At 39.8% G+C, this 18,468-nt stretch overlaps 1 protein-coding gene across 4 annotated transcripts in view; it reads right to left on the reverse strand.

Moving 5' to 3' along the window:
* Positions 1–18,468, reverse strand: part of LOC150099946 (ATP-binding cassette sub-family C member 1-like) — a 684,487-nt gene that overhangs the window by 258,336 nt on the left and 407,683 nt on the right. The gene's annotated exons all lie outside the window — the stretch shown is intronic.

The following is an 18,468-nucleotide window of genomic DNA, read 5'->3' on the forward strand; positions in this document are numbered from 1 at the left end:
AAATGAAATAAAGCCCTTGCATATAAAGTACTAGCATATTTTAAACTCAATAAATGATCAGTTTGGCAGATTTAATCAATTTAGAAGTTTAGAACAGACAATTAAAATAATTAAGTATCTGGATATAGTTGTATTCACTACTATTGAATTAAATGATTTCCAGTGGCTACAAACTGAAGGATCATAACTGCAGTTAGCAGAGTTCCAGGCCAGCATCTGGGCTGAAGTGTTTGTTGTCCAGAGGTCTCAACCTGAGGAGCTGGAAAGAAATCGCCTGCAGAATGAACAGTGCCACTACAAACAAGAAATTTTGAATGTTTTGAACCGAATACCAGAAAGTTTTAGCACCCTTAAAAATCTAGCAGTAGCTTTACTCACAATTTATCCCTCTATATACTGTTGCAAGGCTTTATTCTTGGCATTAAGCAATATTAAAACAAACAAAAGAAAGCGACTGAGAGGAAATAAATTAGTGCAGCTTGCTTGGGATTGAAGTGCACTAAGTAACTACCCTCAATTTCAGACTTATTAAGACTCAGAAACAAACAAAAAAAAAAGCATGAATTGATGTTAATCAAATCGAATGCAATGCGTTCCATATTTTTTTCAGTTCAATTCAAAATTACTATTACAAGTAAGGTAATTTTTAGTGCACTAATTTAAGCCCAATTAACAGTGTGCATATCATTTCCTCTATTGTAAAAAACTGATTTTTCTTTTGTATCAAACTAACTGTTTTTAATAATGAATCTGTTTTTTTCATTATATTATTTTACATGTGCATGAGTTTGTTTTACTCTTATTTCATTTTTGTAATTATCTGATGTGTCAATATATATCAGGCACTAGTATCATTAGCGAATGTGGCAGTCATGTTGAGTTGTGCTAGAAAACGTGTTTTCAAATTAAAGTATAGTATGCCTTTTTGTCTCAAATTGTGCTGCAGTTGTGCTTCGGTTGGATACAAGTGTCCTTCAGTGGTGTTATTGTTTGGAATTCTGTTGTATATATTGTGCTTTTGCTGCTGTTTGTTTCACTACTTTAGCAACTAAAGATGGCGTCCAACAAGAGACATATGTCAGCAGCACGCAGAACGTCTCTAAGAAAGTCTGGCTCTGCATTGGATTTTTCGCAGTGGATGTGTTGCGGAAACTGTTATATGTATGTGCCAAAGAATGTGAAGGATCTGTGGACTGTTTGACTAAATGAGAAGAATGAAAACGTCGAAGTATGTGAGAAGTGCCGGGATGGCTGGAGCGATTAGGCATGGAAGCAGACGTCAGGACCGTAGCAGATTAACTTCGGCAGGAGTTCGGGAAAATTAAAAGTGACCTTCATTTTTTTCAAGAGGAATTAGAAATGCTCAGTAAGGGGGTTCTGGAAATTAAAACAGAGTTAAATGGGTTGAATAGAGAAATTAGGACTATGGAGATTACTCTAGCTGAAGTAACTAGAACAGAATTAAGTATGGGAGAGTCTTTGGTGATTGATAAAAAAATAAATAGTATGGGAATGATTGGAAGTCAACAGAATGAAAGCACAAGAGGTCTAGAAGAAACAAGATGTCATGAGAGTGAGGAGTAAGTAAAAGAGCATTGCGTAATGAAACTGAGAGAGTGATGCTGAATAGTGTAGAAAATGAGGCCATGAGTGACTCTTGTTTGGACTTGAATGAAGTTATCAGTGATAAAATATATGGTGATTCTATGATTAAGGGTATGGAGAGCGGTGTGCCTGAGGAGTGCTTGGCTGGTGGAACAATAGAGAGAGTGGCTTTAACAATAAAGAGAGGGCATGATGCAGAACAGATTATAGTTATGGTGGGTACAAATGACCTGAGTGGTAGTATAAATCGGGTAGCAAAAGACTTAAGAATACCATGAAGAAGACAAGTGTCAATGGGAGGATAGTATGTGTGTGCAGCCTCGTTTTGACAATTACGAGTTAAGTAGACGAGCGATGATAATGAATGATATAATTACAAGAATGTGCAAAAAACAAGGACTGGAATTTGTTGATGTCTGGAGTGTGTTTGAAGGCAAAGGTGTTGACATGTGGTATTGACTTGGCAAGAGATGGGCTGCATCTGAACATGGAAGGACATAAGCGATTGAAGAAATTACTGTTTTTGTTAACAAGTTGAAGTAATTGGGCAGGGAAACTAATATTGAAAAGGTTAAGTGTAAGAAAGAGAAACTTGAGCAGTGATTGTATATTTTTTGATCTCTATTCGCAGAATAGAGATCAAAAATTATTCATTACTGTATCCCTTGTGTATTCAAAAGTATTCATTGCTGTATCCCTGTGTTCATGGGGCCAGTTTGCCTGCTTGTGGGATGAAAAACTCCAGATAAACTGGCAGAAAAAACCCTGCTGTCCACGCCCAAGATCGGCTAACTTGGCTATGGCTGAGGAAGATCCTTTAGCTCCTCACGTTGGCAACAGGAATCGAACCTAGGACACTCCTTCTCCAGGCATATGTTTGCAAAGTGCAAAGCCACTAGGCTAACCATGTGGACTGTGGTAGTTAATTACAGATGAATCACCATCTTGGGACTGGTGGTAAAAGTATTGGAAAAGTCGGTTAAAGACGAAATTCAAGAATGGGTGAATCAGGATATGATACTCTATAGGGGCCAACATGATTTTGCTAAAGGTAGATCCTGCCTTAGCAATCTATTAACTTTTCATAATAGAATGACATCTGAGTTGCTCAAAGGAACTGGCTACACAGTGGTACTTCTGAATTTTGCTAAGGCTTTTCACAGGATACCCCATGGAACATTGTTACGCAAATTGGAGCAGATGTGAATGGATACTAAATTGGTGATATGGATAGGAGAATGGCTCAGGGAAAGATACCAGAAGGTGGTGTATGGAGGAGCCAAGTCCAGGATGAGGTAGGTGACCAGTGGTGTGCCTCAGGGCTCTGTACTGGGACCCTTGTTGTTTCATTTGTACATAAATAATATAGGAAATGGCTTAAAGGGAGATATTCGGTTGTTTGCTGATGATGCAAAGTTGTGAAGCACAATAAAAAATCAAGCTGATGTTGAGAGTTTTCAGGATGATTTAAATAAGCTGGTAAAATGGGCAAAAGAAATGGATGTCAGTTCAATGTGGAAAAGTGTAAAGTTATGCATTTTGGGATTAAAAGATTACCAGCTGTGTACTACATTGATGGAACAGTACTCCAAGAGATTGATGAAGATATGGACTTAGGGATGTTGGTAGATAGTGAGATGAAGTTCAGGGGGAACACATTGCTAAGGTGTCTGAGATTGCACATAGGATTACTAAGTTATTGAGGAACACACTAACATCCAGAGATAAAGAGGTTATTATTCACTTTTACAAAGCGTTGATACTTCCAGATTTGGATTACTGTGCTCAGATGTGGTCACTGGTTTCCTTGGAGATGAGGAGGCTGTGAAAGGGTTTCAGAGGAGAGTGACTAAGTTGGTGAGTGATGTAAAAAATGTTTCCTACATTGATAGATTGAGAGCTTGTGGATTGCAGAGGTTGGTTGATAGGTGGAGAAGAGGGGATATGATAGAAATATTTAAATTACTAAAAGGTTTTTATAAGATTGATGCACGGGAAATGTTTCAGCTGTGTGATAGTGATGGAAGAACAAGAGGTCATCCCTGGAAATTAAGGAAAAGTGTGGTTAACCAAGATGTGAGAACGAGATTTTTCGCCAGGAGGGTGGTGAATGAGTAGAATGCATTGCCTGACTCAGTTGTGAGTTCTTCTTCTGTAAATGAATTCAAGAACAGATATGATACATATTGTTTTCATAGTTTGGGTCTCCCACGATGAGCCTACTGACTCCATGGAGATACCCGTAATAATAATAATAATAATAATATGCATAATACCACACGTGACTGGACTGTATATTTTGTAAATAAATGAATATATATAAAGAATTTGAAAATCAAAAGTAATTTAATAAAAAGGTGACACACTGTTTGGCAACTCCTCTAGGTAGAGATGACCTTGCTAATGCTTCTGCCTGGTATCTCCACTTGGGCCTGGCTCCCACTGAAGAGACCTCAATGAAGGTCAAAACTAGTCTGGGTAGTGGCACTTCCCTTAATGCATAACATTATACATATCCGCTAGGAGATGTGTTTTGCATAATGGGAGATACTGAGATAGGAGTGATGTTAGCTTGCTCCACCTTTGCAACGACTTGCCCAGCATTGTACCACCTTACCCCAGTCCTGAAGATACTTTCAGGTGCAAACTTTCTTGGCTCACACTTGGATAAAGGATTAAACTAAATTTATTATAGTCTAGCCAAGTGAAAAATAAACTTTCAACATCTTTCTCTAAATCCAGAGTAATTTAATAAAAAGGTGGCACACTGTTTGGCAACTCCTATAGGTAGAGATGACCTTGCTAAAATGCTTCTGCCTGGTATCTCCACTTATGCCTGGCTCCCACTGAAGAGACCTCAATAAAGGTCGAAACTAGTCTGGGTAGTGGCACTTCCCTTAATGCATAACATTAGACATATCTGCAAGATATGTTTTGCATTATGGGAGATACTGAGATAGGAGTGATTTTAGTTTGTTCCACCTTTGCAACGAGTTTCCCGGTGTTGTACCACCTTACCCCAGTTCTGAAGATACTTTCAGGGAAACTTTGTTTGCTCACACTTGGATAAAGGATTAAACTAAATTTATTATATGTATATAGAATTGTTTCTCTTGTGTTTGGGGGTGGGGGGGCATTTCAGCAGAGAGTCAAGTTAGGAATTTTATGAATTTTTGACATGCTGCACCTGAAAGGTTCACCATCACTCATCTAACCAAGTGAAAAAACTTTCTATAGAATTGTGTTTATCACCACCAACAACAAATTACAAAATAGACTAAAATACAGAACCACAATAACTTACGCTAAATGCTACTGTGCCATAATGTAGTTTATAAGTTCAACTGCTAGTCAGGATGAAAAATTTTTTATATTGGTTCTACCATTCATTCTATTAATCACGTCAAAATGGATAAAATATGGATAGCGGTCTATTCTGGCTATTCCCATTACTTTGTGGGGTTGTTGGAGTGGGATCAGCATGTTGTCATGTGACATGTCATGCTTCTTGAAGAGCACATTAGGGATGACTGATATGTGGGCCCCAGTGTTAAGCAGGAATTCACATGGCATTTCCTCTATGATCCCTCAAAAGGGCAAGGTTCCCTTTAAAGTCTGTCCCTGCTATATTAGTGTTTTGCATCCTGTAATGTATGCCCTCATGGTCTCTGGGAGAGGCGATATGGTCCTTAAAAAAATTTTTTTTTGTCTCCTCCCTTTATTCTTCTGCTAGTATCATATCTATGCATTCAGAGGCTTCAGTCACATCTGCTATTATTTTCACTTTCTCTCTCTCTCTCTCTCTCTGGCCGCTATGTAGCATTCATCCAGGCTGTTTGTTCCTTTCATGTATGTACTTCCTTTTAGCTCAGAGGAGAGGCCTGCCAGAAATTGTTGCAGTGTCAGCCATTCAATGCGTTCCTCATCGTGTGGTGATGTTTTTATGTCACGGGCAAGGGTTGACAGCCTGTTAAAAAAATTTGTCACCCTCTCCCCTTTCTTTAGTAGACAGCTGTAGAATTTTTTAATGTTTGGCTGATTCGGCATTTTTTTTTGAAATTCAGAGGTCAACGTCCTTTTGAAGTCCTCATACTTTAGTGCTCACCTCAAGGTGAGGTGGGAGCAGAATGTTTTTTTTTGCCTTCCCTATAAGCTCACTACATATCAAGGACAGGAGTTGAGGTTCGCTCCATTGGGCAGCCTTTCTTAGCTCCTCTACATACCAAACGAAGGATCACATGTCATCATTCCCTTCCCCTGAAAATTTTCGACATATCTGTTTGGGGTTTGTGTTTTTGAAGAACTCGGGGTTACTCAGTTCTGAACTCGATGGTGTAGCCATACCTGTACTCTTGGCTTATTCTATCAATTATTTTTGCACTGCCTGGTTGTTGTGTTTGAGATCGAGACCTACTCACTGTGATAGATCAAAATTAAGAAACATAAATCAATCAACTCTTTAACTCCCTTAAATTAGATTAAACACTTTAAGTAGCATTACATGACAATTTCAGAATATGATATGTCTATTATCTTCTAAGAGTGGACAGCACATAGGCATATACTAAGAATTGTCTAGACATGTATCTTTAGGGAGACAGCTAAGGTAACATACACACAAAAATTATTTCTGCAAGGATCACATAACTCTTCGGACTACCAGTCCGAAGAGTTATATATCTGAGACTAACTAACAATATAGTCTCAGTCTTCCTTTCTGCAAATGTGCTTAAACCGAATTTTTCATTCAATGCTCCCTCTTGAACTTCAGATAGGTCAAAATTACCTTAACATTTCTTGCAGCATACAGTCTCACTCAACCACCATGTGTGAGTCACGTGCATATCCTGGTTGGACTTTTATTCAGTGCAGATTGCTTTCCCATCTCATGGATTGATGCACACTCGATTTTAGTCATCATTGGGAAACATCTGCGATGCCTGTCTGGAACTTCTGTACCCTACAGGAGGGACATCACGGTTCGGGTTTAATTTTGGATCCGAGCCTTTATTTTGTCGGTCTGCACTTGGAGTTTTTTTGTCGGACCTCCTCACATCATACCTCTTTCACCTTCTTCCCCACTCTCTTGATTTTCCTACGATCAACTCCCTTTTTATCCTGCAAATTATAGTCATGGTCGCATCGAAGACTTTCATCTCGAACCCGTGAAGAGCTCCTCCGAGAATTTGCGAAAAATCTTGCTTGTAAGATTCAACAATGGGTTTATCAAAGTCATGATCTTATGGCTCTTAGTCATCACTGTGGCATGCACAGTTTCATAGAATCTGTCCTTGCGTTGATTATCAACATTTCCCTTTTTTTTTGTTTGTTGCAAATTACACATATTATTCTTCTGTTTCTGTTTACACATATATTATTTTCCACTTCCAATTTACACACATCCCTTTTAATTCACACATGTTAATATTTTACAATGTTTCCTCTCCACTGGGTGAATAGATATACACTTAATAGACAATTATATGATACACTTCACTCCCTTTCCTTATTTCTTTCTAGCACAATTTTCACCAGCAGTACAGGTATTTTCTTTGTTTAGGCTCTGTTCTTGTTAGATCCTGAACGAGGATCTGTCTAGCAGAGGTAGGCCTCATTCACGATATAACAAAGGCCCCCCCCCTTTTTTCTTAAAATTGTTTTCGTTAGAAAAAATTTTTCTTTAACCAGTTAGTCGTTGCCCCCATTTCCTGTTCCCTTCCTTTTCCCCTTTTAGCAACAGCATCTCCTTTCTCTGGAAAATGTTCTCCTGTCTTGCCTGGGTCTCAGCATGTACCTTGACATGGGGTTTTGTGATTACCCCTCTCCCCTGACCTCGTTGGCTCGCTTTGATCCCCCCCCCCTGACGGGTTCCATCTTCGTGGGTCATGTCTGGGGTCTCTCTGTGTCTCGTGAGGCTGGGGAAATATTCATCTGGAAGATGCCCTTCTTCTTCTCCCTTATGGTTTCCTTCTTGAAGTGATTGCAGATTGTCATGGGACTAGTACCCACTGTTCTTGTACTTGTTCCCACCCCTCTGTCTCCTCTTTGTCCCCCAGACATTTTCCAACGAGTCACTGAAGCAGACTAATCTCTCAGATCTTTTCTTGTAGAGCCTCAGGCAGTCAGAATGGACAGTGATGACCTTTCCTTTATGGTTGGTTTCCTTAATTTTAAACATCACGGGTGTTACTTTCTCGATTATCTCAAAGGGCCCAGCTGCACCACTACCAAATTTCCCCCCTTTTCCTTATCTTTTGAGGCTATGTTCCCTTCCCTCAGGTCCTTGGTTTTCCTTAGCCTGTTTGCATATTGTTTGGCATGCTGGGAAACCCTGTCACTAGATTCATCCACCAAGTCATAGGCTAGCTTGTTGACTCTAATAAGGTTGTTGAGGTATTCATCAATATCGGGAAAACCGGTCTCTGCCTTGGAGCCTCTGAAATCATTTGGAAACATGGTTTGAAGCCATAGAGTAGTACTGCGGGGTCCTCCCTGGTGGCTGCATGTAGGGCTGTCCTGCAGTGAAGAGGGTGTGAGGGAGATGAGTATCCCACTCTGAGATCTGCCCTTCTGCCAGTTTTGCTAATGTGAGCTTCAGAGTGCGGTTCATCCTCTCACACATTCCATTCGCCTGAGGTGATATGGGGTGGTGAAAAGTTTCTTTATCCCCAATGATTTGCATAACTGTAGGATTTCCTCGGCAGTGAAGTTCATGCCTTGATCTGACAACAGGGTTTCGGGTTCCATACCTTGAAAACATCATTTTGAAGAGCTTACTAGCTGCTGTCTTGGTCGTCTGGTCCTTCATGGCTGCAGCTTCGGGGAACCTAGAGAACATGTCTAATACAACTAGGATGTACATGTTTCCCTTGAGGTGGTGGGGAGCGGTCCCACAGTGTCCATGGCCATAGCCTGAAAGAGTCACGAGGGGAGAGGGAATGGTTGGATGCGGGCCTTACCCGTGATGGGAGACTTCCGTTGACATAAATGACACGAGGACACATATGCCTCCACATCGTGTCTCATTCCCTTTCAAAGGTACCTATCCGTCACCCTCTTCCATGTCCTGTGAATTCTCTGGTGTCCTGCCATGTTGGGTCAGTAATGTCCTTCTTCTCCTAGGCCTGGAGCCGGGGTTCGGGTGATGCCCCCTTCACAGTCCCTTGAATGACTGAGATTTGTTCAGTGGTTCCTTCATTGCAGCTGGGTTTCTCCTCAGCCTGGGGGTGTTAGTGACTGGGACAGGTAGTCAGCAACAACATTAGATTTTTCCAATATATAACTAACCTCCATATTGAATTCCTGCATCTCCAAAGACCAGCGCACAATTCTTTGATTCTTATCCTTCATAGATGATATGAAGGATAAGAGTTTGTAATCTGATCTGAGGATGATATTTTGTCCCAGCAGTATGCGACAAAGCTTACTGAGGCTGCACACAATTGCCAGTGCCTCCCTTTCAATCACAGAGTAATCCCTTTCCGAAAGAGATAATCTCCTGCTAATGAACGCAACTGATTTGAAAGATTCCCCTTCCGTTTGCTCTAGCACTGCACCAATGGTGTCCTTGGATGCATCAGTGGCAAGGTAGAAGGTTTGCCCTAGTCTAGGATAGGTAAGAACGGGATTAATATTACTTAATCACTCTTTCCCCTTTTTGTCATGGTCCATATTTTGGTGAGTGGCAATGTCATTCTCAAACACAATTCAATGACCAGGATTCAATTATAAACATAAAAAAGTTTTATTTTACACTATCAGTATACATGAAACATAAATCAATCAACTCTTTAATTCCCTTAAATTAGATTAAACACTTTAAGTAGCATTACATGACAATTTCAGAATATGATATGTCTATTATCTTCTAAGAGTGGACAGCACATAGGCATATACTAAGAATTGTCTAGACAAGTATCTTTAGGGAGACAGCTAAGGTAACATACACACACAAATTATTTCTGCAAGGATCACATAACTCTTCGGACTACCAGTCCAATGTCCCTAAAAGTTCCACTAACTAACAATATAGTCTCAGTCTTCCTTTCTGCAAACGTGCTTAAACCGAATTTTTCATTCAATGCTCCCTCTTGAACTTTAGATAGGTCAAAATTACCTTAACATTTCTTGCAGCATACAGTCTCACTCAACCACCATGTGTGAGTCACGTGCATATCCTGGTTGGACTTTTATTCAGTGCAGATTGCTTTCCCATCTCACGGATTGATGCACACTCGATTTTAGTCATCATTGGGAAACATCTGCGATGCCTGCCTGGAACTTCTGTATCCTACAGGAGGGACATCACGGTTCGGGTCTAATTTTGGATCCGAGCCTTTATTTTGTCGGTCTGCACTAGTTTTTTTGTCAGACCTCCTTCTCATGTCATACCTCTTTCACCGTCTTCCCCACTCTCTCTCGATTTTTTGACGATCAACTCCCTTTTTATCCTGCAACTTACAGTCACGGTTGCATCGAAGACTTTCATCTCGAACCCGTGAAAGAGTTCCTCCCAGAGAATTTGCGAAAAATCTTACTTGTAAGGTTCAACAATGGGTTTCAACCTTATGGCTCTTAGTCATCACACTGTGGCCTGTCCTTGGGTTGATTGTCAACATTTTCCTTTTTTTTTGTTTGTTGCAACTTACACATATTATTCTTCTGTTTCTGTTTACACATATTATTTTCCACTTCCAATTTACACACATCCCTTGTAATTCACATATTAATATTTTACAATGTTTCCTCTGCATTGGGTGAATAGATATACACTTAATAGACAATTATATGATACACTTCACCCCTTTCCTTATTTCTTTCTAGTATAATTTTCACCAGCAGCACAGGTATTTTCTTTATTTAGGCTCCGTTCTTGTTAGATTCTGAATGAGGATCTGTCTAGCAGAGGCAGGCCTCATTCACGATCTAACAGTGTCCTTCTCATTATTGCAACAATCCTCTGTGTTACCTTCACCACCTTTGCAATATGGCCCCTAAATTTCAGGTTTTTATCAATCATTAACCCCAGATCTCTTTCTCCCCTACTTTCTCCAGTATAACTCCTCCCACAGAGTATGCTTTCACCACCCTATAAGACAATACATTCCATCGTCTTATAGGGGTGAAATGGGTTCCATGGTTTCAATCCACCCAATGCAAAAAGAGCCACTCTTACTCTTTTTGCATGAGTGGATTGAACAAGAGGTCATCCCTGAGTGTTGCAATTTTCAGGGATGACCCCTTATCCTCATTCCTTTTTCTTTTCAATCATAAGTAAGAAATTCCCCAGTGTCAACCCTGTAACTATCTCTCAAATAGTTTAAATGTCTCAATCATATCACCTCTTTTTCTATTGAGCAAACTTTGCAATCCACATTTCTTATGTTCATTCCATATCTCATATCTTCAAAACCTGATATCATTTTTGTTATCAACCTCTGCACTCTTTCCAAGGTTAATTTATTCCTTTCAAATCCTGAGAACTAAATCTGAGCACAGCAGGTCCAGGTGCAGTGTAATGAGGGATTTATACAATAGAATCACAACCCTTGTATCTCTTTCAGTTAGTGTCCTTCTCAGTAGTGTAACAATGCTTTAGACTATCTTCGCCAGTTTTGCAATATGTCCCCCCCCCCGAAGTTTCTATTAATCATCACTCCCAAATCCTTTGCTTCCGCACTTCCTCCAGTTCCTCCAACAGGGTATGCAACCACCCATTGATGTATCCCAAACTTCCACATTTTATATTTAGTTGAATTAAACTGATATTCCCATTTATGTACACATCTGGACAGATGTGGACAGATGTACACAATGTATGAGTGTGCGTAGTAGCCAGTGGGAGCTTGGCGATTCTTCTTCTTCTTCTTTCACTCTGCCTTATCCCATGTTAAACGGGGTCGGCACACCAATCTTTAACCTTCCTCTTCCAAGTTCTCCAGTCCAGGGCATCCTTCGGACTCCATCCTTTCTCCCTAAGATCCTCTGTCATCTTATCCCTCCACCTGAGCTTGGGTCTGCCTCTTTTCCTCCTTCCCCCAACTCCATATACTCCACTCATTTACCAACATACTCCTCACCCTTCCTCTCAACATGTCCAAACCACCTCAGCCTACTTTCTTGTATCTTCTTGTCAATTGGTCCCACCTTAACCGTCCCTCTGATGTAGTCATTCCTTATCCTGTCCTTCTTTGTCACACCACTCATCCATCTCAACATCCGCATCTCCGCTACCTCCATCTTCCTCTCCTGTGCCTTGGTTATAGGCCACGTCTCCACACCATGGAGCATCGCCGGCCTCACCACCATCTTATAGAGCTTTCCTTTCCTCTTACAACTCACCTTCTTGTCGCACAGGACCCAGCTCATCTTCCTCCAATTCATCCAACCGCATGTTATTCGGTGCTGTATTTCCTCATCCAGGTCACCATTCCTCTCGACAACCGACCCAAGGTACTTGAATTTCTTCTCTGAAATTAGCCTTTCACCCTGGAGTCGTATGACGATATCCTCGTCACTCCCCGTTGACATATATTCAGTCTTCACCCGGTTAATTCTCATGCTGCTCTCCTCCAATGCCTTTCTCCACTCTTCCAGGGTATTTTCAAGCTTCTCTCGGGATGATTTGCATAGAACAATGTCATCGGCCAACAGCATGCTCCATGGTGCCTCCTTCTTGACATCCTCCACTAGTACATCCATGACCAGGTCAAAGAGGTAGGGGCTCAGAGCTGACCCTTGGTGTAGCCCTACGACAATAGGGAACCCTTCTGTCATGCTGACACTAGACCTGACCTTAGTTTCTGTTCCCTCATACATCTCCTTCACCAACCTCACGTACTTCTCCGACACCCCCCTCTTCCTCATACACCTCCATACCTCCTGCCTGGCCACTCTGCAACCCTGATTACCATCCATTAAATGTCAGGGCAGCTCTGAATATATTGCATAAAGAGCCATGGAACAGTGATTTTGGGATTTATTAGTAAATGGCAAAATATTGCCATTTACCAATCTGCAGTAGGCAAGAATGGTGAATTATAGTTCAATCTTCCAAGATGAGTCAAACAGCATTAAATTAAACTTCATTCTCTGAAGGCCAGATTGTTACCACAACAGCAATAGGCAGTTAAACATGAAATCAGAGAGTGCTAAGAATTCCCAGGTAACCAGATAATGCTGCTATTGTAAACTAGACCTTGGAACTTTAAACCGTTGGACTTTCATTTTTTGAAAAATGTATTCATTACTGATGTCATTTTGGCAAATTTAATCATTGTATTGAGTTTTTGATATTAATTAATATCATATTGCTCAGCAGAAACAAATAAAAAAGTTATTTATAAACAAAGTTAAAATCAGAACACGTAGAACTCCCATTTGCAATTCAGTCCTATTAGGAGTAATTTCCCTTCGGTAATGATATCTATCTTGGAAAAAAGAATGAATATGTCACTCACACACACACACACATATATATATATATATATATATATATATATTTGTAATAAATTTTTTTAACTTAGGGATTTCATGTTTAACTATATTATGTTTAAGACTTCATGTTTAACTGCCTATTACTGTTGTGGTAACAATCTGGCCTCCAGAGAAAAGTCCAATAGCTACTCACTGAGGAGACCTCAAAAAAGGTTGAAACCGGTCTGGGTAGTAACCCCCACCCATAATGTATTGCAGTATACATCTTTTAGTGAGATGTGCTTTACATTATGGGAAAATACTAAGAATAGGGATCAGAGCTTTACCTACCTCTACAATGAGTTGCCCTGGTGTTGTACCATCTTTAGACTTGAACTATGTTTCAGGTGCAAACTTAATTATTTGCATACTTGGGATTAGGAGTTATATAACCAAGCTTATAAAATTACTTGGTAACCCTAATACAACAGACACACACACACACACATATATATATATATATTATTATTACAGGTATCTCCATGGAGTCAGTAGACTCATCGTGGGAGACCCAAACTAGCAAAACAATATCTGTCATATCTCTTCTTGAATTCATTTACAGACAAAGAGCTCACAACTAAGTCAGGCAATGAATTCCACTCATTCACCACCCTACAGGCAAAAAAACCTTGTTCTGACACCCTTGTTGGCCACACTCTTCTTTAATTTCCAGGGATGACCTTTTGTTCTTCCGTCACTATCACACAGCTGAAACATTTCCCCTGCATCAATCCTATAAACCTTTCAGTAATTTAAATGTTTCTATCATATCCCCTCTTCTCCGCCTATCAAAACCTCTGCAATCCACAAGCTCTCAATCTATCAATGTACGCAGCATTTTTTACATCACTCACCAACTTGGTCACTCTTCTCTGAACCCTCTCCACAGCCTCCTCATCTCCAAGGAATCCAGGTGACCAGACATGAGCACAGTAATCCAAATGTGGAAGTATCAACACTTTATAAAGGAGAATAATAACTGCTTTATCCCTGGATGTCAGTGTGTTCCTCAACAACCAAGTGGAAGTATCAACGCTTGGTGAATTGGCAAATGAAATGATATTTGGTGAATGTAATCCTATGTGCAATCTTGGACACCTTAGCAATGTGTCCTCTGAACTTCATCTCCCTATCTACCAACACCCCACTAAGTCCCTAACCTCATCAATCTCTTGGAGTACCGTTCCATCGATGTAGTACACAGCTGGTAATCTTTTAATCCCAAAATGCATGACTTTTCCACATTGAACTGACATCCATTACCTTTTGCCCATTCTACCAGCTTATTTAAATCATCCTGAAAACTTTCAACATCAGCTTGATTTTTAATTGTGCTACCCATCATCAGCAAACAACTGAACATCTCCCTTGTAAGCCATTTCCTATATCATTTATATACAAATTAAACAACAATGGCCCAAGCACAGAGCCCTGAGGCACACCACTGGTCACCTGTCTCATCCTGGACTTGGCTCCTCCATACATCACCTTCTGGTATTGCTCCCTGAGCCATTCTCCTATCCATATCACCAATTTAATATCCATTCCCATCTGCTCCAATTTGCATAACAATGTTCCATGGGGTATCCTGTGAAAAGCCTTAGCAAAATTCAGAAGTACCACTGTGTAGCCAGTTCCTTTGTCCAACTCAGATGTCATTCTATTATGAAAAGTTAATAGATTGCTAAGGCAGGATCTACCTTTAACAAAACCATGTTGGCCTCTATAGAGTATCATATCCTGATCCACCCATTCTTGAATTTTGTCTTTAACCAATTTTTCCAATACTCTTGAGATGGTGATTGGTCTCTAATTAACTACTGCAGTTTTAGATCCACCTTTATGCAAAGGAACTACTTTGCCTAACTTCCACTCCGTAGGGACCATACCAGAGTTCAAACTTAAGTTAAATATCCAAGTAAGAGGGGTTGACAATTCCTTTGCACATTCAAGCAAAACCTGAGCTGATCTAAGCCTACAGCAGTGTTTGCATTTAAATTTTGCAATATATTAAATAACTCTGATTATTTAGCTTCAATTCTCACATTAGTTATTGCTACAGGTACAGAGATATCCTCACTTGGGTGATAGACTTTTGAAAAGTGATCACTCAGTAACTCGACTATTACATCTGATTTTGTCACCTCCATACCATCAGCACCCATTAAAGTTATCCTTCCGAAGTCATTCTTCCCTTTAGTTGTCACATAGCAGAAGAACTCTTTGGGAATTACCCTTGATCTCTTTGGCTAAGGTCTTCTCATAATCTGATTTAGCTTTTCTTACTATGCTTGTAACCGTCCTAGCCTGAGCCTTGTACTGCTCATGAGTGTACTGATCACCTTTCTCCTGGTAAATTCTCCATAACATTTTCTTTTTTTGCAGATCAAGCTTGATACTACTGCTCATCCATCTAACGCCTGCCTTGTTTGACTTCCTGACCATGGGGATACAATCTCATATTGCTTTCCTCAGATACCCGCTGATTTTATCCCGTGCACTGCTAACATGGAAAGATGTTAGCAGTGCATGCAATATGTTCTGCAATATGTTCTGCCATGGGATGGCTGCAAGCTCACTCTGAAGCTTGTTATAATTGCCTAACCTGTAGTTCCGTATATACCCATTCTTAAAAGAAAAATCCACAGATTTTGCAACCTGCCAAGTCAATACCACATGATCGCTTTCACCAATTGGAAGTAACGAGGACACCATACTTATGCATATAACCTATGAACCAATAACTAGTTCCAACACTCTCACACCACGTGTCCTTTCAGTTACATGCTGTTTCAAGTAATTATCTCGTAGAAGATGAATGAACTCCATTTCCTTTTTCGTGCGTGATATTTCCTCCTTCCAAATGCTATCACCTTAATTAAAATCCCTCATAATAATCACTAAACCTCCACTTATTGCACTAATTTGCTGACGCATGAATTCAATATCTCCCCCTATACTCCCTGGCCTATAGCAGCATCCAACTGTATATTTGGTTGCATTGGTCACTATTTTGCACCAGACTGCCTCAAATGAACTCTAATTCACATGTCTATCATCTTGATATACTACTTTCTTTGGCTGCAACACATCAGCTATCATCAACGGTACTCCTCCCCCTGTACTATCTTCTCTATCCTCCCTGAAAATACTGTACCCATCACATTCAACTCCAGTGACCACAGCTTCTGCTGACAGCCAAGTTTCACTAATGCATAGAAATTCTGGTGAGATTGCACTGACTAATGCCAAAAATTCTTCTCTCTTATTTCGATTGCTTCTTGCATTCGTATACAAAAATTGCAGATTCCCTCTGGATCTTGTACCGGCTTTAGAACTGATATATAAGTGACTAATTTCAGTAGTCCTATGCCAATTTTTATCCCCTCTCTTCTGCAATTTATTCTGCATATAAGGATCAATAAATAAACAATCAGTGCTAAAGTTTCTCTCTCTTACACTCAACCTTTTCAATATTAGTTTCCCTGCCCAATTACTTCAACTTGTTCAGAAAACAGTAACTTCTTCAATCGTTTATGTCCTTCCATGTTCATATGCAGTCCATCTCTAGCATACAACTGTCTTTTTCCTTCAAACCCACTCCAAACATCAACAAATTCCAGACCTCTTTTTTTTGCACATTCTTGCAATCATATCATTCATTATCATCACTTGTCTACTTAACTCATAATTGTCAAAACCTTTCCTGTTCACAATATCTAACAATGTTCTTAAATCTTTTCCTACATGATTTATACCATCACTCAGGTCATTTGTACCCACCATAACTATCATCTTGTCTGCTTCATGCCCTCTCTTTATTGCTAAATCCACTCTTTCTATTGTCCCACCAGCCAAGCACTCCTCATGCCTACCACTCTCCATACACTTAATCATAGAATCACCATATATCTTACCACTCTTAACTTCATTCAAGTCCACAGAAGCATCACTCATGGACTCATTTTCTATGCTATTCAGCATGACTCTCCCAGTTTCATTACTCAATGCTGTATTACTTACCCACTCACTCTCATGACATCTCGTTTCTTCTAGGCCACTTGTGGTTTTATTTTGTTGACTCCCAATCATCCCATACTATTTATTACTGCATCATTCACCAAAGCCTCACCCATACGTAATCCTGTTCTAGTTACTTCAGCTAAAGTAATCTCCAGTATCTCCTTACCGAGCACTTCCAATTCCTCATGCAGAAGATGAAGGTCATTTAGTATTTTCACGAACTCCTGCCGAAGTTCTTCCGCTATGGTCCCAATTTTAGCATCCATTCCTAAATGCTCCAGCCTATCCCGACACTTCTCACATACATAGACATTTTCGTTCTTCTCATTTAGCCAGACTGACCACAGATCCTTCACATTCTTCGGCGCATACATGTAGCAGTTTCTGCAATGCATCCATTGCGAAAAATCTAACGCTGAGCCAGCCTTTCGTGTAGAAGTCTTGCACGCCGCTGACATACGTTTCTTGTTGGACGCCATCTTTACACGTTGAAGTAGTGAAACAAACGGCAGCAAAAACACAATATATATACAACACAGTTCCAAACAATAACACCACTGAAGGACACTTGTATCTAACCAATGCACAACTGCAGCACAATTTGAGACAAAAAGCCACACTATATTTAAATTTAAAAACACGTTTTCTAGACTAACTAAACACGACCGCCACATTCATACTAGCGCCACTGACTGACATGGTGCTAGTGTCCTCATGCATAAGAGAAGTTGCAAAACCTATAGCGCAATGATACCATGTAAATTAAAGGTGCCATGAAATTATATTCTTGGTTTAATCCTTTATCCAAGTGTAAGCAAACAAGTTTGCATGTGATGTAGCTTCATGACTGGGCTATATAGAATTGATGTGATGTTATAGAAGCTAATAACATCGCATCAACAGCTTCAGTATCTCATATGCATTATGCAAAAATGGGATAACTTCACATCAACCCCACACTAATGGGATACTAAGATAATTGATGTGAAGTCATTAGAATCTACATAAGAGTAGCCCACTTCATGAAGATACTTCATATGCAAAGATTGCTTACACTTGAAAACAGGATTTCTTGGCATCTTTAATTTATAGTATAACCAAGTGAAAAACTTTGAACAGCAACAGTATGTGAGAGCAAGATTAAGGATGATGGATTTCTACTGCATTAAATGGTGTAACTAATGGAGTTTTATTTATGTGAAAATGGTATATCATGATGGCATATGAAGTTTTTTTTTTTTTTTTTTCAAAATTACTATAAAATGCTGAAAGTTAGAAGCAAATGATATGATAAGCAAACTGGCCATTTGGTTTTGTGTTTTAAAGACATATTTATTCATGATAAAACATGAAATGAAATTTTTT

Source organism: Typopeltis vanoorti, chromosome 13, assembly GCF_054136105.1.
Source record: "Typopeltis vanoorti isolate ZY-2024b chromosome 13, IOZ_Tvanoo_1.0, whole genome shotgun sequence".
Lineage (NCBI taxonomy): Eukaryota > Metazoa > Arthropoda > Arachnida > Uropygi > Thelyphonidae > Typopeltis > Typopeltis vanoorti.